At 53.1% G+C, this 23,620-nt stretch overlaps 1 long non-coding RNA gene across 1 annotated transcript in view; it reads right to left on the bottom strand.

Annotated features, from left to right (window-relative positions):
* LOC146833534 (uncharacterized) overlaps positions 1 to 23,620 on the bottom strand; it is a 391,947-nt gene that overhangs the window by 290,161 nt on the left and 78,166 nt on the right. The window lies entirely within an intron of this gene.

Below are 23,620 nucleotides of genomic sequence, written 5' to 3'. Positions count from 1 at the left end.
GAACCTGGTGTGATTCTGGAACACCCTGCCACTGTCGATCATGGCACAAGTGGTGATAGCCAAAATGTTTTTTATTCCAAGAGGTCTATATGTTACAAAGAAGACAATTTATCCATCGGAAACTAACTGTTCAGGGAGTTAGATTGTTGCTGATTTCGCTGGCCTGGGCAGGTCAAAGTAGGGTAAAACTACATACATTGAAGAAGAATTTAGAACACGGGGCAGAGGGCTGCCGATTAAGCAAGTGTAGCACATGGCAACACCGTTACAACATGCGGCTAGGTCGCTCAAAGAGGGAGCGAATTGGGAGAAGCAACTCCTGTAAGGCACATATTTCAAGACTTTGCTGGGGGAACTCCTCATGATGGGAGTATCATCCCGCTACATTGCCCATACTGGATCTGTCAAGTGGGCAATGTGTGGGGGCGAGCGGTGAAGAAACTCCTAAAGAGGCCATCATTTGCGCGAGATATGGCTGTATGAAGTCAACAACCCTTTCAATGATTGTATGAGATGTCCATGGTCCAGCGGAGGAGATGGAGACACAAAATAGTGGGATATATGTACCCTAATAAACCATTGCTTACATTTCGAGGGATTCGGAGGTCTATGGTGTTAAGCAAAGTCCTTGTTTGAAATGTGAAGCTAGTAAAACAGCCAGGGAAATATAGAGGTACTTTCCAGTCGCTCCTAAAGTGTCCGAAATCATGTTTGCTCTACTGAACATAACAAGGGTAGGCCGTTGGTCTCCAATTTGTACTACCCCTTTACATTGATGAGATAATAAGACAACTTCGGTTTAAATATACAAACATCCCATAGAAGATATAACTGGAAGCAAACATTCGCACGTGTAAATGAAGTGTCCGATAATGCACGTTTAAGCTGATACAATTGAATATACTGCATAGGATGCACCCAACCCCTATGAACCAGGGGAATAATGTATCCGGGTAGATGGATCGCGTGGCCCAGATTTTAAGAAGATGGCTTTACACATATGGTGTTGGAGTGGATAATTAGTATAAGTATTGAAGGGAAAGTGATGACCCAAAACCATACACCTGGTAACGGAAGCCTGTCAAGCAGAGCTTGCTGTGAGTGGTACCTAGGCCAAAGTGAACAAATAGATACACATTTGCAATATTTGGGAGGGATAACTGCAGGCGCCGCATAGCCATCCACTGGATGAGCGCCCAGGGCTCGAGACTGAAAGAGTGAATAAGGGCCACGAAGGAATGAGCCACTGTGAAACAGGGTGTGATGAAAAATGTAAGTCAGGATGATAAATTGACGGGTGACCGATAGACTGGGCAGTAAAGCTTCATGGATTAACAGATCTTCTGACATCAGACACTTCAGGAAAATGCCAGGTGCACTTCCGGGAACAAGGAATGGAAAGGATATTGTAAAGTTGGAGTTTGAAGAGACACTACCATTTATAGTGTGGCCTGGGCTGCTTTGAAAAGGTGTCTTCCTAATGTCGTTGTACTCAGGGGGAATGTTGAGAACCCAGCATGTCAATGTCTGCTTTTCAAACATACTGTAAATGCTTGTATGTGGTCTGAAATTGTGTCTTTCCACTTTGTGAAAAGTTGAATTAAAATTTCACAAAAAAATGTCGAGAGTTTTACTCGAGACCTCGCTTGCTTCATAAATCAATTTCGAGGTTTCACAGTAGCCTCTAATTTTAGATTTGACATGGACCAATAAGAAACCACTAAAAACTGTTGACTGCACAGTACTGAAGAAGAAAACCTGTTCTATGTATTGTGGGCCTGTCCAAGACTTTTCAGACATAGGCAGGCGTTATTTTAAGAATTCATTCTGTTAGGCATTCATAATATGATTACTGATTTCACTTTTTAGGTCTGTCATTAGCCAAGACTTTTTTTCTTGAAAACAATCCTATAAAATAAATACACATATATACATTTAGGGCCCTTTCAGTTACCCTTCTTCATCAATTGGTCAGCTGTACTGTCACTCACATTTTGTTCCATCCACCACAGTTTACAGCATGGGGCAGAGGGTCCGCCTACTTCCGTCACTGGCTATCCTCACACCAGTGACTGCATTTTGCCTGTGCGTAATGTGATCATCCGCACATTAAGTAGTGCACTTCAAAGTCACCACTTTAAAATAAAATAGCTTTGTAATAACATGTTTTAAACATGTGTTTCTTTTTATGTGCAGCTCCTCAGACTTCTAGGGACCGCGCCTTCATTTTAATGGGCATGACATCCGTTTCTCTAGCTCAGGTCAGAGCTGATGAAGTGTGCGGTTGCAGCTGCATATGTACACAAATAAGCTAAACTGATTTGGACGATTGCATTTCACTTTGTCTTCCAGGAGTCGCTTTGACCCAGCAGCTCAGCGTTCACTGTGATCTCAGAAGCAGATACTGCGGCGGTGGCAATCAAGCTGTAATTCACGAGCAGGGCTGAAACATTTCAGCAGAGACAGATCGCTGCTCGTCTGGAGAGGGCGACCTTTTAAAATGCTGCAATTCGTACTTGTCACACTTTTTGCTCGAGAAATCCACAGGAAAGCTTCCCCTCAAAACCTGCTGAGTGTGACAAGCATGACAAAAACAAAACTATATTTTCTCTATTCAGTAATTAGTCTGTTAAATGTTAAACCTTTGATTCTTGCTAAATTTAACAAACAAATAGGCAGTTGTTAGTCCTGTCATAGAAAAGAGCCAGTTACCTTTTTTTCTTAAAGCTTAATTTTGGTCAATAGATTATAAACATGGTATTTCACTGCATTCATTGTTCCCAGCAATAGTTGTGGGAAGGACTTTCTCTTCCAGATGGCACCTCTAGTAGGTTGAAGTTATTTACAATATGATGTTCTTTTTTTTAATTCATGTATGGGGAGGGCTCCAAAGGCAAAATGCAATTCTGCGTGGCACACCAAACATCCTTTCCCTGTTCCTTGTTCCGTATTTCTTTTCACCCAATGTTCATGGCCCAAAACACCCACCCTTTCCTTCCTTTTTGTTGTTCAGTTATCTCTTCTCAGTTAAGTTTCACATGTGGAACTTTATCAATTTCCATTAAGCATTTGGCTAAAGCAAAAAATGTTTTTTTTATGGCATTAGTTTTCTACAATATAGATGCGCAGTTTATTTGTAATCCTTGCAGGGCATTGCTTTAAACGGGCCGGTACTGAGAGGGAGAGTATGTGCACTTCTCAGCAGCATTGCAATACTTTAATGGGAGAGAACAGGCACTTCTCAGGAGCAAACAGGTACTCTGAATGGTGAGTACCTGCACTTCTATATTTCCAGTTAAAGGTCTGTTGTAGCGACAGCAATTTCTTTCTTGTACATGGTACGGTTTGTGCCAACAAAGTCGAGAAGACACAGTGGGATATTAGTCATTGGCTCACCCTTATCATGGGAATTTGCTTTTATATCAGCTGTGATGGATCACAGCTGCTCTCCAAGCTGCACTGATCCTGCCACACCCCTCCTGGACTGCTGCTGAGCCCCTGACACAGCTGTGCTGCACGCCACAAAGAGGCAGGCATGTTTCATGTGGCATGTCGCTGTTCCACATGTCTGACGAGGCATCTGCCAAGCCATGCCTTCCCTGGACCGGAAACAAGCTTCCTAGCACCGGTTTCTGGCATTTCAGCCGTCTTCAGCCAGGCTTGCTTGAATCCAGTGGCAAAGTGAGCAAGGGACTCACGTCTGAGCATACCCTGCCAACTTATGGCGAACAAGGCGGTACAAAAGGGGGTGGTGATGGACGGAGCATCAGAACCAATCAAACACTCACACCCAGTCAACAGATCTGGGTTCGATCCATCACCGTTCTTTAGCCCACTCTGCCACCCCAGTTCAGACATGGCCATATGCAAATCAGTCTGACCCTGTGCCTCATGGGAACAGTCCAGCCCGAACTGCCAAGCCACGTCTTCCCTGGACCGGAAACAAGCTTCCTAGGACCGGTTTCTGGCATTTCAGCCGTCTTCAGCCAGGCTTGCTTGAATCCAGTGGCAAAGTGAGCAAGGGACTCACGTCTGAGCATACCCTGCCAACTTCTGGCGAACAAAGCAAAAACTAAAGGAAATGATGGACGGAGTGTTGAATGTGCTATTCCCTATAAACGGCAAACTTCAGAAGACCACAAATGCGCCAAAAGCACCTGGTGATATATCAAATGATACCTTGATAAAGACAGTGAATACACAGGAATCAAAAAATATCTGTAACGTGAAAAAAGTCCACACTTGTAATCAATCACTAAATTAGATGGTAACCGACCGACCCATTATTTGGTATTCATTCTCTAATTCGAATACATAACAATCCATTCCTGGGGACACTCTAGAATATGCGATGTTTGGCGTTTCCTTCATTGCGAGCAGGGCAAATCCACCAAAATAGATTTTATGCATCAGCCCGATGTCAAATCTCAATAATCAGTTCCCTGTAAAAGTATGCAACTTATGCCCCAAAAAAGTTGCCCCTACACTCATTTCCAGGTGTTAATGGGGAAGGGAACACCCCCAAAAGTCAAAGGGGATGTAGGAGAAAGGGCGTCTCCTTAAGGAAATATATGTTTCCCGATGAAAAAAAATACAAAACCTGCATTTCAAAAAGGCAGTAGTATTTTAGACATGGAAGAAATGCCTACCTGAGGCCTGCTGCTGCACACTATGTGCACACGACAGTCACCTGCTTCAGATGATAGTGCCGGACTGCCGCTAGTGCGTCATGCGTGTGTGCCTCTTAAGATGATAAGGCAGGCCCGCGGCAAGGAATTTGAAAAAGGTTACGCACGCACGCACTCTGCCGCAGCTGCACATGACCAATTCCAGCCCAATCAGTGGCCAGCTCACTGGCACTGACTGAAGGCATAGTTTTATTATCGGCTCTACGCTCACGCGCTCAGCTCTTCACTGGGGACTCGGGAGAATGAATGAGAGTGCTGAACTTGTTGTGAAGAGTGTTCATTTTTTTGTCACGCACTTTGTGCGATCTAGACACGGCCCTGTTAAAAACGTTCCGGTGCTAAGCACCGGAAAGCAACGGCACAAATTAAGCACTGGAAGCCCGTCAGACTCTTGTTGAGACAAGCACAATTCAAATGTTTGCCTTTCTTTTGGTGTGCTGCTTCCCCTTGCACCAAATCCACTCCCACCCCCTTCACAGCTACTCGGCACCTTCACAGCAACCTTGTCTGACCTCTTTCCAAACAAGGTACCGAAAATGCTGTTTTTATGGTCCTTTTCAACATTACTATGTGAATATTCAAAAGTATTCTGGTCATTTGTGACGTAGGGTGAGAGAACATGCAAGAACATTCTTTCACGATTTCACACATACAATCCCTCTGATACAAAAACACATACAAGTATTTGAATATGAAAACAAAAAACACACTGTCAAAATTGTTAGAATACCAAATTAATCTTAAATGCAGAGGAATTAACAACAGCTATCAAAAGCGAAAGTACCCATGAGGCCCCCATGCTCTCAGGAAAACTAAAAACAGACTGGCAACATGAATTTAATAACAAAATAATCATAAATGTAGAGAAATAAACACCAGCTCTCAAAGGGAAAAAAAGAACCCATGAGGCATCCCAGGCTCCAAGGAACGATGGGCAGGTGCAGATGCAATCTAACACAAGCGCATCTGCCTTGGTGGGATAGGTTTGAGAGTCTACAAACAAGTTATGTCCCTTTTTACATTATCAGTGTATAGAACTGTGTGTATCTTTGACTCTATCTGCTACTCTCTGTAATCGTGTGCCCCCCCACCACCCGGTCATGACCCACTAACCTGAAAATCCGGGGAGTCTGCAGAAGCCAAGGGGAGGCCGCCAATCTCGCATCTCACCGTGTGCTGGAAACCCCGGTGCAACTGCAGGTGCAGCGGCTGTGAAGAATGCGCCCACAAAGAAATGCCTCACTTTTTTTTAAACAGCAACAAGTTTCCAGCATCATTTCCAAGAGACCATTCACTCAGTCAGGTTACCTCAACTGCACACTTGAGGCCTGACAACTCTGTCATTTGGGTCACATAAAGCATCCGTGCCTGTATATTTTACAGTCTTATATGGCCAATCTCCACTCACGGACGCTGAGGGTAATTAACGCCTTTCGGCGCACCACTTAAGATCGGCGCTGCTATGAGCAGCCTTTGTGACTTGGGTTAAATGGACTGGATCTCAGTGCAGCACGGATCACACGTGCATCCACTTAGGAGGACTCTGGTGTCGGTGGGGGAGGGTGTTTCAGGGTCCACGGAGCAGGAATCTAATGCGCATAATAAGCAGTGTAATGTGAGACCGGCCCACGGGTAAAATCACATAGTACCCCCAGGGGCACCCCGCTGTCCCGCCTCCCCCATAGTAGGTTACCCAAATGACACACACAAGACAGTTGGTGTTGGGTAAAATTTGCTGCAGGTTTATTACATAATTCCAGAATATGTAATGAGTGGGTTATCTTACGGGCGATCCAAGGGCAGGCAACCAACTGGGTCGCCTGCCCGCCTGATGAGCCGGGCAGCGCGGGAGCGATGCCCGCCGTTGCTGCCCTCCAGGTGATTCTTTCTACGATCACGTGCCGTTGGTAACTTCTACTCACGCCCCCCCTCTCGGGATGGAGCGTCGCTTAGCAAGCCCCCGGTTGTTCAGGCCCACAACCGCCCGCAGGACTAGCGGGGCGCCGACACGGCTTCCTGGACCTCCCTTGAGGCACCTCGGTTTTGGCTCAGGCACCCCCTATGGTGCCGCGCAGAGGTACCCTTTATACCGGCCTGCTTCCAGATCGCCCTGTAACTCCGCCATAGCCCTGGAGGCGGCTCACCGTCGCAGCCAGGGCCCCCCACCAACCCGCTATAGTCTTACCTGCAACCTCTCCTATCTAGGGCTTCCTGCAACTAGCTGGAAGGGAACCATCCTAGCAGAAAGAAGAGTTTGAAATTCTGCCACCTCATGACAGTGTGACAGCGCTAGCGGGACTCAAACCCTGTGAGATCCCTTATATCCACAGGCCCAAAACTTACCAGTGAGCTATAGCTCCTGCTGTTGTAGATGACCCCATCTATGTCCCCAAAGCCCGAGACGCCATCCCAATCGGATGGGGTCTGCTGAAATAAAGGACCCGTTGGGCCTGCGAAGATGTGCCAAGAACTATTCGCCCCCCAGCGGGAAGGTTACACCTCTTCACAATTCTGGGCCTGCCCTCTTCGGCTATTAAGGCGAGAAGGGTTTTACTTAACCTTCGGCCAGTCCCCTCTGATTGCTAAACCTGGAGCACAGGAGTGCTCCTAGCTGCCCACGCGTGAGCATGGGCAAGGGGCGACTCTTGCCCCTGCCCACCATCCCTTATCCTTATGGGAGTTATGCCCCTACAGATCCCTCAGTGATGAAACCCCCTAGGCATACCAGCTTCGGGAATCTGTCTGGCTTAAGCATTGCGCGCTGTCTGTAAAGTTCAAGCATTGAGGATTGACTAACTCCTACTTCGCCCCTCCCATCATGCTCCCTAGTACTAGGGTGGCAGGGGGGGTGCCCCCCCACCAACCCAGAGCATCCCCAGCGGTGCCAAATTACTGCTCCGTTGAAGTAGAGATTTAGTGCACCCTGGGCGTGACAAATGTTCTATTGACATAATGTCCCCTTGTGTTTGCCCCGCTGACACACCAGTTATTGGGACAGCAGCACCATATGTAAGCTGGCAGCACTCCCTGAGCGCGGTAAAAGCGTCCGTAAACCAGGATCCCAGTCTCCTGCAGCTGCAGTACGCGACCAGTGATTCCGTTGGGGGATACCCCCAACCGCATTGGTCCTCTAGACATGAAGAAACCCTATTTTACCTGGGTCTATCTCCAAACGATGGTGGTTTCACCCAGCTATGGAACCTATTTACTTGTTTTGCTACTCGGCCCCCATATGGGTGTGTGCAGTTCCTGTGGTGGGGGGATCGAGATGCAGGTTACAAAGCGTCACGTGTGGTCAGGATCAGACTGCGCGACCATTGCTGTAAATAGCACTTTTATATCGCGCGAACTCGACCCGAAGGTATAGCAGCGCTGTGCATGAGCACCATATTTACACACATGTTCGGGCACGGGAGTGAGATCATGAGCCGCCAGGTCCGCGACCCTCGGGAACCCGTGTGCGCACACCGGCGATGCCTTCTTGAGATACCGGTTGAGGGGGGAAGAAGCATCTGTCCATAGCGCAACTGCGCGCCAAAGTAACCGAGCACCGGACACGACCACCGTACCACATTAATCAGTTCAGGTGCGGGGGATGTAGTCATGCCCGGGATCACGTAATGAGCGCGCATGCATTTGAGCACCGGACACGACCAACGTGTCACACATTCCTGCGTGTGGAATGTCGAAATTCCTTTAAACCGTAATGCGCGCGAAAGTATTAGAGCGCCGGACACGAGCACCGACCAAATAACCCATTCAGGTGTAAGGGGTGCCGTAATGCCTAGAATCACATAATGCGCACGAATGGACACCCTTCACTACAACGCAACCTCATTTATCAGGCCCAGTTCGCTAACTGGGCACGGGCTGTCAGTTTGTACATCGCCGTGATACCGACCAATCAACCAAGGAGGCATGCACTGGGGCTCTTCCTGCCAGCTTGCAGGATGTGAACAGACCCACGCAGCCACCGGTGTCCTTTCCGCGACGCAGCTGAGCCCGATCTGTCCCAGCATGTGTCTGGCCGCCTCGCGTGGCAGAGAGCGCCCCCCAGCCATTCGTAGTCGGGGACTCGGACTCAAGATGTGAAACAGGGAGATTTGTTCCGCCCTATGCCAGTCAGCCCTACGCCAGCCAGACCCAGCCGGAAGGACCAGACCTGGCCGGGTGGGGCGATGGGGTGCTAGCCACCCAATCCATCCCCGGCGCCGTTGACATCAGAGACACATACTCGGGGAGAGCAGGGTACGTGGCGCAAAGGCAAGGGGCGGAGTCAGACCCGCATATGTGGGAGTCCACTGGCTTTAAAGATTTTCGTAGTCGGCAGGATCCGAAACTGCGCGGGGGAACCCCAATAGATTTCTAGTCTATCGCCGTAACCGCTCGGCCACGACATTAAAACATTAATGCGCGCTAACGTATTGGAGCGCCGGACACGAGCGCCGTGCCGTCGTAATGTCTGGAATCGTCTAATGCGCGCAAGTATGGGCACGAGCGAAATCTTGTGAGCAATGCATACACATGTATCATGTATCCGCATTCTTCGGCAGCCAGCAATTACAGCTTGCATATTTATATAGCGCAAATTCAACTCGAAGGTATTGGCGCAAAATTCTTGTGAACAATGCAATCCCTGCATCAGCATCTGCCCATATAGGCAGCCAGCCAATGCATGTTGCATATTATATAGCGCGAAATCGACCCGAAGGTATTGGAGCGCTCCACATGAGCACCGTATTTACATTACACATCCAGGCACGGGGAGCTTAGTACAATATTACATGCTAGACTGTCCCATATCTTGAGCACCGTATTTACATTACACATCAGGCATGAGAAGCTTAAGTACAACATTACATGCTCGAATGTCCCAGATCCCGCGAGCTCTGCACCCGCGAATGCGGACGCGACCTAGCGGGCTGGTACCCGATTCCTCCAAACCCGCGTCCTGCTCGCAGGTTACACCGCCCCGCCCCGTTCCTCTCAGCACCCTCACGACAACGCACTCGCTGCCCCTGAGCACGCAGCCCAATGCATGCCCACCCCCGCCCTTACTGCATCGAAGCCACCGGAGGGGGGGGGGGGGACTGATCCCGGGAGCGCCACGGGTTTGCACCGCCCGCGATCCGCGGGAACCCAAGCAGCTCCCAACCTTGTAGTGCTGGTGGGGGGGGGGGGATGGGTCCGAGTACCCACGCACGCTCCTAACGGCTCCCACCGGGCGCCGGGTGTGCAGCTTATTAACCGGCCGCTCCCATATACACTTACTTGTGCAAAGTGCGCAGCCATTGAGGAATACACCCCAAGGGACGAAAGGCCGACGGACACCCGATTTATTTAGTGTGTGCCCGACAGGACCTTAATGGAGCTTTACCCCACACGAATCACGCTGGTCCTGCAGATCGCATACATATCCGGGCCTGGGAAGATTCAGTGATTTGTCCCGAGTCACAATCCCAGCGCGAACTCGATCCGAAGGTATTGGCACGCAGTTCCGGAACACCGTATTTACATACATCATCGGGCACGGGGAGATCAAGTGATCTGCCCAGAGTCACAGCGTGACTCGCCCGAAGGTGTTGGAGCGTAGTACATAAGCCCCGTATTTACATAAATATTCAGGCACGGTGGATTATAGATTTGCCAAGAGTCACAGCGCGACTCAAGCTTTAATGATTTGCCCCGAGTCCCAGCGTGACACGCCCTCAAAGGTATTGGAGCGCCGTACATGAGCCCATATCTATCCACACATTCGTGCACTCGACGTTAAGCGCGCAGTTCTGGAGCACCGTATTTACATACATCATCGGGCACGGGGAGATCAAGTGATCTGCCCAGAGTCACAACGTGACTCGCCCGAAGGTGTTGGAGCGCAGTACATGAGCCCCGTATTTACATAAATATTCGGGCACGGTGGATTATTGATTTGCCGAGAGACACGGCGCGACTCAAGCTTTAATGATATGCCCCGAGACCCAGCGTGACTCGCCCCCAAAGGTATTGGAGCGCCGTACATGAGCCCATATCTATCCACACATTCGTGAACTCTACGTTAAGCGCGCAGTTCCGGAGCACCGTATTTACATACATCATCGGGCACGGGGAGATCAAGTGATCTGCTCAGAGTCACAGCGTGACTCGCCCAAAGGTGTTGGAGCGCAGTACATGAGCCCCGTATTTACATAAATATTCGGGCACGGTGGATTATTGATTTGCCGAGAGACACGGCGCGACTCAAGCTTTAATGATTCGCCCGAGTCCCGGCGTAACTCGCCCCCAAAGGTATTGGAGCGCCGTACATGAGCCCATATCTATCCACACATTCGTGCACTCGATGTTAAGTGCCCATATTCACCGCGCGACTCGACCCGAAGGCAATGGAGCGCAGTACATGAGCACCGTATTTACACACATATCCAGGCACGGGGCAGATTATGCGATTTGCCCAGAGTGCAGTACGTAGCGAACTCGGGATTTAATAGATTAGCCCCGGGTCACGGCGCGACTCTCCCGAAGGTATTGGACCGCAGTACACAGAGAATGGCAGCCCTCTCTGTTCGCCGCCAGCTATTGACCTTACCCCCCTCCGCCCATGACAATCCGTGCCACAGGGCCCCGCATCAGCAACCCCACTTTGACCCAACTCGAGGCGGAGGGGGGGGGGGGGGGGCGATTAATTTGCCAGGATCACGCGGCGCGGGGATACTAAATGACTAGCCGCCGGATGGGTGGGCGGCTTCGAAGCCAACCTCACCCAAGGGATTACCTGCTTGCCAAACGTGGGGTGTGGGCATCGATCCCGCTACTTTTAGCCCGCCATCGGGAGCTCTACCAATCGGGGCTATGTCCCTCACTACACCGATAAATTCGGCCGGTGGACCGCGTCACTGCCCTTTAAAGTCGCCACCCTCGCCCTAATCTTGCGCCCCCTCCGCCCGTGGCCATCCGAGCCACAGGGCCCTGTCGACCTGGTACTGCCCAGGGACAGGGCCGGGGCGGAGTGGGTGCAGCAAGACTTCCCGCAATCTGGAGACACGACGACGACCGATCAATGGCGAGGTGGGCGACAAAGAGGTCGCCAGGAGTGTGGGGGAAGGGTAAATAGCCTCCCCCTCACACCAGGGCCAGGAAGTGACACGCATTGCGCGTCACTTCCGGCCAGCCCGAGGAAGGGGGCTCCGGTCGGCGTCCCCCCCCCCCTGTGGGAGGGGGTGGGGAGGGGTGACCGGTGCTCCGGGGGCACTAAGGCGCCGACCGCCGATTGGCCCCCTGCGGGGGCCACGGTCAGCGGCAGAGACGCCAGTCCTGCCATCAGGATGTCCCAGGGAGTTTTGCCCTTGCAGGGGCTCCTGCGCTGCTGTTCACCTCCGTTCACAGGAACACAGGGGACGCCCGGGAGATCTGGGCTGGCATAAATTCACTGGACTGCCTTACACCGAGGATGACCACTTTTCCTCCGGGATTCTGCAGCTGCCCGAGGCCACCGCAGGGGGCCACTCAAGATGGCGGCCCTGTAGTGGCATCGGGCTTCCCACCCCCCACCTTTCTCCCCCCCTTTTCTCCAGGTGGGGGGGTTTGGCTGGGGGAGCAGTCCCCATTAGGTCGCGGGTGTCCCGCGTCTCGTCCGGGGCAGGGTGAGGGGTACATAGGTCACCCCACCCCCTTTTCTGCCTCTTTGTGCACCGGATGCGCCGCGGACACCACGTCTCTCACACACTCTCTTCTGACCTCGGGAGCTGATCGCAACATTGCACGGTGAGTGCATGCATTGCCCCCCATGCCCAATCTCCCTATGTCGGGGTTGCATTCAGGGCAGGGCGGCCCAGCCTAGGCTGGAGGCTGCTGGGGACGAGGGGAGCTGGGTGCAGCTTCAGGGGTTGGCTCGTGGGTCTGTGGGCTCGCATTCGGTCGCCGGCGTGGCGGGCACCTCTTGCTGCTGGGGTGCCCTGGGCTGTGCCTCGGTGTGGGTTCCGGGGGCCTGCCTCTCGGCTGCTGGGGCCTCCCGCTGCCGGTCATGGCGCGTGTGGGACATACCACTAGGAGGCTGAGGGGCCGTTGTTCCCGCGTGCCTCGCCCCCGCACTAGGTATGGTGGCCCTGTCCTCTCGGGTTCGTCCACGGCCGGGCGAGTCGTGGAGGAATGCCTGTGGGTGGCACTCGACTCCGGTCGCGGGGGCAGGGTGGGGGCGGGTTCGCTTAGAACCGGCCTGTGCGTGAGCACTTGAAGGGGGCAGCTGTTGTGGTTAAGCTTAGAACTATTAGCTCAGTTGAGTATTGTTGTGGTGCTCAGATCCCTAGATTCCTTATGAACCGATTGGATTCTGTTTGGGCACACCCTCATGCGATGTGGTTCGTCGGCGAAACGGCCGACGCTGGTGCTGGTAACCAGAGTCCGAGACTCGAGGTCGGGTCTACATCCTGTGTTCCTGAGCTAACCACTTAATCTCCCCGTGCCTAATGTGTAATGTAAATACGGTGCTCCCGGGGGCCATGTGTGGCGGAGCTTGGCATAAAAGTTCGAGGGCTGAGATTTTAGAAAGTCGCGTTTCGGGCCCCATGGTTGCGGAGTTTTTGAAGGGGTGGAGATGGCGGCTTACCTGACCCGGGTTGGATCGGCTTTGCTGCTCCGACTCGGGGATGCGGGCGTGGCGTGTGGGCCGACGTGCTGCGCACGTACCGCACGGTACAGCCCGGGTGGTTGCCGCGCTGCCTTTGCTCAAAAATATGCAGCGCGCACACCCCAGGCACGAACCCCGGCTCCTTCAACACCGCGAGCCTCGGCAGCTGCTCACCGCCGCTGAGGCCCGGAGGTGGGAGTGGCCGGTTACGCATCCCGCACCCGCAGGGCACCATTGCCCTTCAGCCTAGGGCAGCCAGCGCGACCGGGGGATGAGCCACACCTCGACCGAACACCCTTTGCGGCAGGTGAGTTTCGGGGCCCAAGGGTCTATGGCTGTGGCCCTCATTACTGATTTCTTCCATGAGCACACAGGCATTCCGGGGTTTAAATACCTCGGACCCATTTCCCATCGGCATCGCAAGCCAGATGGCCCGAAACCGGCAACAAGCAAATAGAGGGGAGATACGAGGAGAGGGGGAGGCTTGCCAAGTGCACAATGTGTGGGCGCGAATAAGGCACTTGTGTATGTCAAACCCCAGGCAGAACTCGCCGCTATAGCCCCACAGTAGTACCACCATGACTCTGCACTCGGCAGTCTCACTCTAGGGAATAATACGGGAGCAGAAGAGTAGAGCGCGAGCCAAGAGACAGGACCTTTAGAGGCAGGGCAGGCGATGGACAGGGTAGAAGGCTACGCGTGAGCTGCATGCACTCCTGTCACCCCCCCCACCCCCTCACATTGCCAACACCCCACAGGGCCTGCATGGAAAGGTGACCCCGGCCCTGAACCAGTAAATGTATCACCCGGGCTCCACCATTTTCAGCGTGACACCAGCGGGGGTGTGCGCTTCACTCTGCTGGGAGGGGGCCTGGGGTCGGAACTCGCTGTGGTTCACTTCCAATTAGGCTCCGATTTCCCACTCTAACGCGTGGGAGTATGCAGGACAAGCTGAGAGATGGCGTAAGGGGTTATTACAGGGGCCCTGCGAATGCGACAACACGGATGGGTTCAATGTAATAATGTTGTTTTGTTTTGTCTATGCAGGCAAGGGACAGATGTCAATTCACCCCCCCCACTCCCAAGGATTCGCTAGGAAACGCACAAGCAGGTAAAGGTTAGGAGCCGCGAGGGACAAGGTTTCACGTAGGGCATTTTAGATGCCTCGCAGCACAGGGCCCGCGGGGCGCTGGTGCCTCCAGCAGATCCTGCTTAGCCCGGCATTATTTCAGCTCTCACCGATGCCTCCAGTCTCACAAAATCGTTACTCTGCGCTAACAAGGGCACTGTCATCAACGACCTCATCTTCCATTCTAGAAAAACGTCCCTCTGGTGTAATGCCTTCTCAAGCCTCCTCAAAGTACAAGAAACCAGGGTCATCCCACACGGAAAAAAACTCACAATCACTCCTTCTGCAAATCTGCGTGCAGACCTTACCATCTCCTTATACAACAGCGGCACCATCCTGATTCAAGGGCCTCCCAAAAATCTCATCAAATTTGCAGACCTCTTCACCCTCCTTAAAATACATATTCACAACCCAGCTCAGTCCCCACTCCAGCCACTCCTCCCTGCACCCACTCCGCCTAGTATACCCTGCATCTTACCATCCACTCCTGACTTGGGGGTACCTGGCCCTGCCAGTGGCCCTACCTTGGGGGGTCCCGGCCCTGCCTCCCTGTCACCCATGCCTGCCATCCACTATGCCCCATTACCTCCACATCCTGGCCTCCCAGGAAACCCCTCGCCATCAAGCACCGAAGCTCCCCCTAGGATCTCCCCTTCTCGGCTACCCAGCCACTCCATCTCACCTCCAGCATTCACCAGAAGCGTCCCCAAACCCTTAACTTCCTGCCACCGGCCCCCTGTAACCCCTGCTAGGTATTGCAATACCGAGCTGGAAACACCTCATTCGGCCCAGAACCCTGGTAGATTTAACCCCTCCGCCAGGCTGCTTTCTCGCTCTGGCGAAATCGCTCCCACCCGCCTGGCCCCTTGCCCACAAGACCCCTCTTCACATAGGGACACGGACCATCCTAACCCCCCTCACTCTATCACAATAGCACACCAGCTTCCAGCCCTCAGCCCACCTAAACCCGCCTCGAGTCTACCGGAGCATACCGTCAGAACGGTCCAGTGTCTCCCTATAGCTCACCTACCACCAGTCCTCAACCCGCCTGATCTCACCGCTAGGTCACCTGAACATACCATCAAAACTGCGACCCGGCAACAGGCCGCAGGCCTTCCAGAACTCACCTCTCTTTATGATATTGATATTCTCCACCGCAGATCCTCGGAATTAACACTGAGCATCCACAAATCGATTCTTGACCTAAAGCACCTCCTTCACATCACTGAACTCACCTTCTCCAAACTATGGCTCTCTCAGACTGAAACTCACATCCCCGTCACGAAGCCCCTCCTTCACCCTCTACCTCTATCCCAAAGACACCTACGCCCTCGCAAGCAACCCTGCCTCCTCTCTGAAGAGGAAATTCTTGCTCTCCTCTACACCTATAAACCCTCCCTGGGCATGATCAATCCCTCAGAACTCACGGAGGAAGAAGTAGCTGACCTCCTACGTAGCTACGACTCTGCCTTCATAGCCCCATGCCCATTAGACCCAGAGGGTGAACACCCTATCTGCACGGTTGTAACCAACCCTAACAGAGTTGCTACCCGCCGCGTCCGAGGGGTGGTAAATAGCAACCTAGCCATAGTTCCCTCCTCTGCCGCTACGGTCGACACCCACTCCTACCCCTCCCTAGCCGGCCTCCTAATAAACTGCCGATCAGCTGTAAAGCATGCATCCGATGTCGCCGACCTCATCATGAAACACAAATCGGATCTTGCAATCCTGACTGAATCATGGCTCAAGGATTCCTCATCACCCTACCTTGACCTCTTGGTCCCACCCAACTATAGAATTGTAAGGTTGGACAGACACTCAAAGAAAAAGGGGGGCGGCATTGCCTGTATCTACCGCTCCAGCCTCCTTGTGACAGAACTGCCGGTGGACCCCACGGACTCTTGTGAATACCTCGCACTCGCCATCTCCAACAACACCTCGCAGCTGTGCAAATTGCACATTTTTTACCACCCCCCTGGCAAAAATGACTGCTTTACGGACCTCCTCATGGAAATACTCACTACTAAGGTGTCCCCAAGCTCTAATGACATTTTTCTTGGTGACTTTAACTTGCATTGGAACGACCCTAAAAATCCTCAGGTCAACGCGATCAGAGACCTCTTAGCCGATCTAGCCCTTACCCAAGCTTGCACCCTCCCCACTCACGCGAAAGGTGCCACCCTCGACTGGATCATTGCTAAGAAATCAGCAGTCAAACTTATCTCCATTGATCCTTGTGATTGGTCTGACCACCATGCCATCACCTTCCTCCTGCCCAACACTCGCAAACCATGGGCCCCCCAACCTGCGATTCCCAAACGATGGGTCAGAGACACCAAGAACCTTGACCACGAGAAACTGGCAGCCCGTTGTGAATCTGACCTCCCCCCCCCTCCACAGTGCACAACGGTCTCAAACCTGGCGGACCACTACTCCTCCACCATATCCGACATTCTCGATGACCTGGCACCGCTAAAACTAAAAAGAACACAGATCAAAGACAGAAACCCCTGGTTCAATGGATCCCTCAACAAGGAGAGGAGATCCCTGCGACAGTCTGAACGAATCTGGAAAAAACACCCATCTGCGGCACATCTAAATCTCCTTCGCCAGGCCAGAAATGCCTACAACAAGAAAATACTCAACACTAAAAAAGAATTCTTCAGAACTGAACTGGAAAATGCGAAAAATAGGCCCCACAAGCTGTTCAACCTGGTCAAACACCAATCCAACAAACTAGTGAAAACTGCCAAAGAAATACCGAAACCCTTAATATCAAGTGAGGAATTCTCTTCCTTCTTCTGTGAAAAAATCTCGGCCCTAAGAAATGAGCTTAAATCTGCAACCCTCCACCAAAATCAAAATCATCCAGCCCCACCTTCTTCTTCTGTGTTGTCCACCCAAACCTCACCCAAAAACCTAGCACACTGGTCCAATTTTAATCTATATGACGTTCAATCTGTCTCTAAAATTCTTGCCTCCCTTAAACCGAACAATCATTTTAACGATCCTCTCCCCTCTAACTGCCTAGCTGCCGCCTCGAAGGCCATCATCCCTTCCTGGACCTCAATAATCAATGCCTCCCTCCTACAGGGCTCAATTCCTGACTCGCTCAAGGCGGGTCAAGTTGTCCCCATCCTAAAAAAACCTACGCTGGACCCTGCCTCCGCCGAGAACTACAGACCCATTTCCAACATCCCACTCCTTGCCAAAGTTCTGGAAAAATGTGTGCAACAGCAGCTAAGCCATCACATCAACAACTTTCACCTGCTCGATGACTTTCAATCAGGCTTCAGACCGGGACACAGCACAGAAACCACCCTCCTCCACATTGTTGATGACGCTCTCCAAGCCCTAGATCTTGGCAAAACCTGTCTCCTAATCCTTCTAGACCTCTCTTCCGCCTTTGATACGGTGAACCACGAAATTCTCCTTGAACGCCTCAAATCCAGGATGGGGCTGGAGGGCACCGTCCTTGAATGGTTTAGATCCTTCCTCCAAAACCGATCACAAAGAGTCCTTATCAATGGCGATCTATCCGCCCCATCTCCAGTTTCCGTGGGAGTCCCCCAAGGATCAACCCTATCCCCTACCCTCTTCAACCTTTATCTCGAACCTCTCACCGAGGTTCTGCGTGCCGCCAACATCTCATACCTTATGTACGCCGACGATACACAGGTCTACATTAAAATCTCTTCCCCCCAGGACATTCTCTCCCTAAACATGGCACTGAAGCTAACAGTTCATTGGCTCACTGCCAACCAACTTAAACTCAACGCCAACAAAACCGAATTCCTTCTGATCTCCCCACCCAAACCTAACCCAGACATCCAGGAATGGATCAAGACAATCACGGCACTAAACTGCCCGCCTACCATTGTTGACTCTGCAAAATCCCTGGGAATAACCCTTGACGGCAGCTTGAATATGCACAGCCATATAAACGCGATGGCCAAAACGGCTAGATTCCAACTGAGCTACCTAAGAAACCTAAAACCCTTCCTCGAGAGGTCCGACCTTAAAATGGCTACCCAGGCCCTTGTCATCTCCAGGCTTGAATATGGATGCTCTACTCTCGCAGGGCTACCCAAGAACTCTCTGGCCCCACTGAAAGCCTGCCTCAACTCCGCTGCCAGACTCATAACGGGCTCAAAAAAATTTGACCACATCTCTCCCCACCTCAAAGCTCTGAACTGGCTGCCCCTGGAGGCCAGAATACAATTTAAACTGGCCTGCATAACTCACAAAGCTCTATACGCGAACTCACCGACATTTCTTGCACATAAACTCGTGATATCCGGACAGGCCAGAAATTCCCGATCTGCCAAAAACCTGCTGTTGCAGCCAGCAAAATTCCGGAAGAAAAAAACCTACAACCGAGCCTTCTCTGGAGCCGCTCCAAGAATCTGGAACTCTATCCCACCCGCCGTTAGAAGACTCCCGTCCTTGGCACACTTTAAGAGGGAGACCAAAACTTTCTTAATGGGAAAATACCTCATCTAGTGAACCCCTTACTTTCAGACTTGCCGCGTGTGCCCTATAACTGCCCGCTTAAACTTTTTATCCCATTTGTAGCGTCAACTGCAGCTAGGATGCACCTCGTGGATTGGAAACTTTGTTTTGTATTGTTACTCTGCATACTTTAATTTTTCTCCCACAGGTAGCTTGAACTTGAAATTGAATCTCCCCCTGTATCCCTTTCTCTCCCAGTGTGATCCCTCCCGTCCCTACGTCTTACTCCCCCCTCAATCCTGTAAAGCGCTCTGATACCCTCACGGGTCTGGTTCGCGCTATATAAAACTGTAAAATAAATAAATAAATAAATAAATAAATAAATAAATAAAAAATAAAAATATGCGGAAATTGTTTATCCGCCCATCTCATGCTGCGCTGTTTTGTTTTTCAGCCCGACTCGCGCCCCCTGAGCAACTCCGACGTGCGGGTGCAGCCCAGGCCGCTTTGCGAGATGTTTGCAGAGGTAACGCACGCGGGTGGGCATGGCGGGGGGTGCAGGGTTGGGTGGGTGAGGACGGGCTGGCAGGGAACCGCCAGCGCCCGGTAGCCGGTGGGTGTCGTATGGATAACAATGTTCTTCTTCATCCGTACGCAGGGTCCTCCGAGTTCCTCCCCTCCCCCCACCTACCCAACACCAGTGCCGTCAAGACAAGAGAGCAGCAGCTAACAGCTGGAGTAAGTAAGGGGTCGGGGGCTGGGGATCGAGCATTCGAGGGCCAGGACAGGAACATAGAATCGTCACCTCCAGCAGGGTCATTGGCTTACAGTTCTATTTCTTTTTCAGGTGAACTGCTCCGCACTGACCAGATGAAGAGCCAGGGATCCCCCCGCTTTTCTCCCAGATGTCCCAGGTGGAGAATTCCATGCCAGGAACCTCCCACGATGCGCAGTTGGCAGCCGTTATGGAGATGGTCAGGGCGAAAGGAGTGGCGTGGGCCACTGAGCTATTGATGGCACACAATCCGGACGATTCCGGTGTCGCCATGCCTGTCCCACGCATGGGGCAGGAGCCCGCCGACGAGTCAGGGCCCACCAGATCTAAGATGGTTCGCAGGCCCACAGTTAAGGACTTTCCAGCAGATCCGCTGCAAGCTAAGAGCCGTACCTCGGGCCTTTTGCGGACTGTGGCCTTGCCTGTGGCCGATACACCACTGCACCCCGCAGACGGACCAGTGGCCCCCCTGGTCAACGCCGCCACCAAATTTGCCACACGTGACGACCTGGGTAAGCTCACGGATACGTTAACGAACTTCATGACGGAGGTCAGAGCTGGTCTCCTGGCGGTTAACAACCCCAGCATGGTCAACATAGCGAACAGTGGCGTGGAGGTAGCTAGACCAGCACCACCCGCGCAGGCACCAGGTGCCCCTTCAGTCAAGAACGTTTGGGGTGGAGGTGGGGGAGAAGTCACTGAGCAGAGTTGCCACATGGCAGCCTGCAGCAAAGGGTCTCAGTGCCAGTGCCAGAGTCCGGGGCAAGTGAGTACACACCACACTCCTATGGGAGCCGGAGCGCCAGGGGGGACCTCGCCTGATCTAGGTGGGCAGCATCGGGCAGAGCCAGCCTCCTCGCCCGCAGCCACATGCGCACCTCCTGCGGTTCCTGCCGCCCCCGCTACACCTCCACCCGTGCCCCCAGCAGCAGGCACTCCCTCCCCCCCCCCCAGCTGCGACGCCGCCCGTGCTCCCCGCTCTGCGCCACTAGTCACATTGGCCCCCCTGTTATTAGGCCGGTGCTCACTAGCTTGGGAGGTGCCACTTGCGGCCAAGGAAGGAATATGTAGGAGGGAATTCATTGACATTTTTACGCTTCTGATGCACGGGGCAGAAGGGGTGGATACCAGGAAAATGGGTGGCAAGGAGGAGGACTAGAAGGTTCGCTTCCGAGCATAGCCCGATAAAACAATTAAGAGATGGGGCAGGCCTTCGCTATCCTGGCTGCGGTGGTCATGGAGCGATACCCAGAACAAGGGCCGGGGTTGTTCCAATACGCCGGCATCATTACCAATGAGGCGGAGACCAACGACGGGATGGGCTGGTACAGGTATGACTGCGAGTTCAGGAAAAAGATGGCCATGTGTCCGGAACTGGGGTGGGACCAGTTGGAGGTGCGTCTCTGGGTCCTGCGCCAGGGCAGGGTTGAGGCCGACGAGAAGTCTATCACCAACGTGAAGAAGGGGGAGCCGAGCAAGGGCCAGAGGCAGGACAGGAAGGGTCCGTTTAAGCAGCCCTTTCGGAGAGGCCGTGGTGGGGGCCAGAAGAAGGGACCTAGGAGAGTTTTCAGTGGAACGTGCAGGCTGTTCAATGCAGGGGCATGCTCCTGGGGCAGGGCCTGTCGATTTTCCCACACCTGCAGCAAGTGCGGCTCCCCACACTTGGCCACCTCTTGCGGCAAGCGCAAGCACGCCTCCATGCCGACCAGAAACGACAAGTAGGCCCCTGGGCCGGCCTTCCCTGGCCAGGTCCTCCCCCCCCCCTTCTCCCCCAGGTCAGCCCAACCTGCACCCCCTGGGGTACCCCCTCCGGGGACCGCCAGGGCAAATATCCGTCCCCCATTGTCACCGCCAACCTGCTACCGCTATTAAGGGAGTGCCCCAATGCTAAGGATAGACTGTCTCTAGCCCATGGGTTCTTGGAAGGCTTCAGAATTCCTTATCAGGGGCCACTGGTCAACAGGGACTCTGAGAACCTCAGGTCTGCCAGGGACCCTCCCGAAGTCGTAGGGGCAAAGATCAAGAAGGAAGCAGTCCTGGGGAAGGTGGTGGGCCCCTTCCTGCAACCCCCCCTCTTCCGAACTTTGTGGTCTCTCCCTTGGGGGTGGTCCCTAAGAAGGAGCCAGGAGCTTTCAGGTTGATCCAACACCTGTAATACCCGGAGGGGGATTCAGTGAACCACTGGCTGGAGGAGGGTTCTTGCTCGGTCTCTTACTGTTCGCTCGACATGGCAGTGGACATGGTCAGGAGGGCGGGCAGGGGAGCGTGGTTAGCCAAGGCTGACATTGAGTCCGCCTTCTCCCTGTCCACCCTGAGAGCCAGTACCTCCTCGGATTCAAGTGGCAAGGTGAATTCTTCTACGACAAGTGCATGCCAATGGGGTGTGCAGTGTTGTGTGCCTACTTTGAGGCCTTCAGTTCATTCCTGCAGTGGGCTCTCTCAGGGAGATTTAACGTAGAAGGGGGAACCCACTACCTGGACGATTTTGTGTTCACTGGGGGTGCGGGTACGCAGGAGTGCAGCAGGGGGCTACAATGCTTTCAGGAATTGGCAAGACACCTTGGGGTGCCGTTAGCACCTGGTAAGATGGAGGGTCCTGCGCAGGTTCTCACCTTTTTGGGCATAGAGCTGGACATGGTGACGGGCGTGTCTAGACTCCCTGCAGAGAAGGTCCAGGATTTGCGACAGGACATCCAGTCACTGCTTGGGAAAGACAAGGCTCCTTTGTGTGTCATCCAAAGCCTCTTGGGCAAGCTCAATCTACACAGACAGAGTCATCCCGGTGGGGCGAGTGTTCGCCAGGAGATTAACCAGGGCCACAGCTAATGTGTCTAAGAAACACTACCTGGTTAAGTTGGGGGCAGGCTTGAAGAAGGACTTGGTCATGTGGGGGGGAGTTCCTGTCTCTCTTCAATGGGACGGTCATCTGGAGGGCCCCCTGGGCTGACAGTCCCGAACTCAGCCTTTTCACTGATGCATCTGGGAAGGAGGGCTTTGGGGCAATCCTGGGCAAGGAGTGGTGAGCACAGGAATGGCCCAACGCCTGGCGCAAGCGCGGCATTACTGCCAAGATCACAGTTTTGGAACTTTTCCCCATTGTCATATCCCTCCACCTGTGGCCCGCGATCTTTTCGGACAGAAAGGTCCTTTTCTGGTCGGACAACATGACTGTCGTACAGGCCATCAACGGGCAGACTGCCAAGTGCCTGCTGGTGCTCTGCTTGCTCAGGGAGCTCGCCAGAGGGAGCCTGCGCTGCAACTTTGAGTGTAGGGCTAGACACATTGAGGGGGTCAAGAATGTGGCAGCTGACGCTCTCTCTCGTTTTCAGTGGCTCCATTTCCGGGAGGCCTGGCCGCAGGCGAGAGCGGAGATGACCCCCTTCTCGGCAACCCTCTGGAGGATCTTGGAGTGGAACAACAGTTGAGAGCCATGGGGGAACGGGCCTTGGCCCCCGGTACTAGGAAACGGTACCTGGCACACATGACCTCCTTCAACAAAGTGGCTGATGCCTTGGGCCTGTCCGGGGAACCCATGGAGGGCAAGGCACTGGCATTTGTGGTATGGGCCAAAAAACAAGGGAAGAGCCACTCATGGGTTTGTGGTCATTTAGCCGCAGTCAGCCACGATGTCAAGCTTAGGGGAGGACAGGACCCAGCCAAGTCCTTTTTCATCAGGGCGGCACTGAAGGGGTGGGCCAGGGACGAGCCCCGGTTTCCAGACAACAGGTCCCCCATCACCTTCCCCATCCTGCAGGCCATGCTGGACGTCCTAGGAGGAGTCACCCACTCGCCCTACGAGGCGTCCCTCTTTTCCGCCGCTTTCTGCTTAGCATTTTATGGAGCGTTCCAAATCAGTGAGTTAGTGGCCCGGTCCAAAACAGATAGGTCAGGAGACGCTTTGGGCATAGTGGATATTCGGTTGGAGGGTAAGTTGACCATCCACCTCAGAAGGTCGA

This window comes from Triturus cristatus, chromosome 4_2 (genome assembly GCF_964204655.1).
Source record: "Triturus cristatus chromosome 4_2, aTriCri1.1, whole genome shotgun sequence".
Classification (NCBI taxonomy): domain Eukaryota; kingdom Metazoa; phylum Chordata; class Amphibia; order Caudata; family Salamandridae; genus Triturus; species Triturus cristatus.
This window is presented reverse-complemented; position numbering and strand designations above follow the sequence as displayed.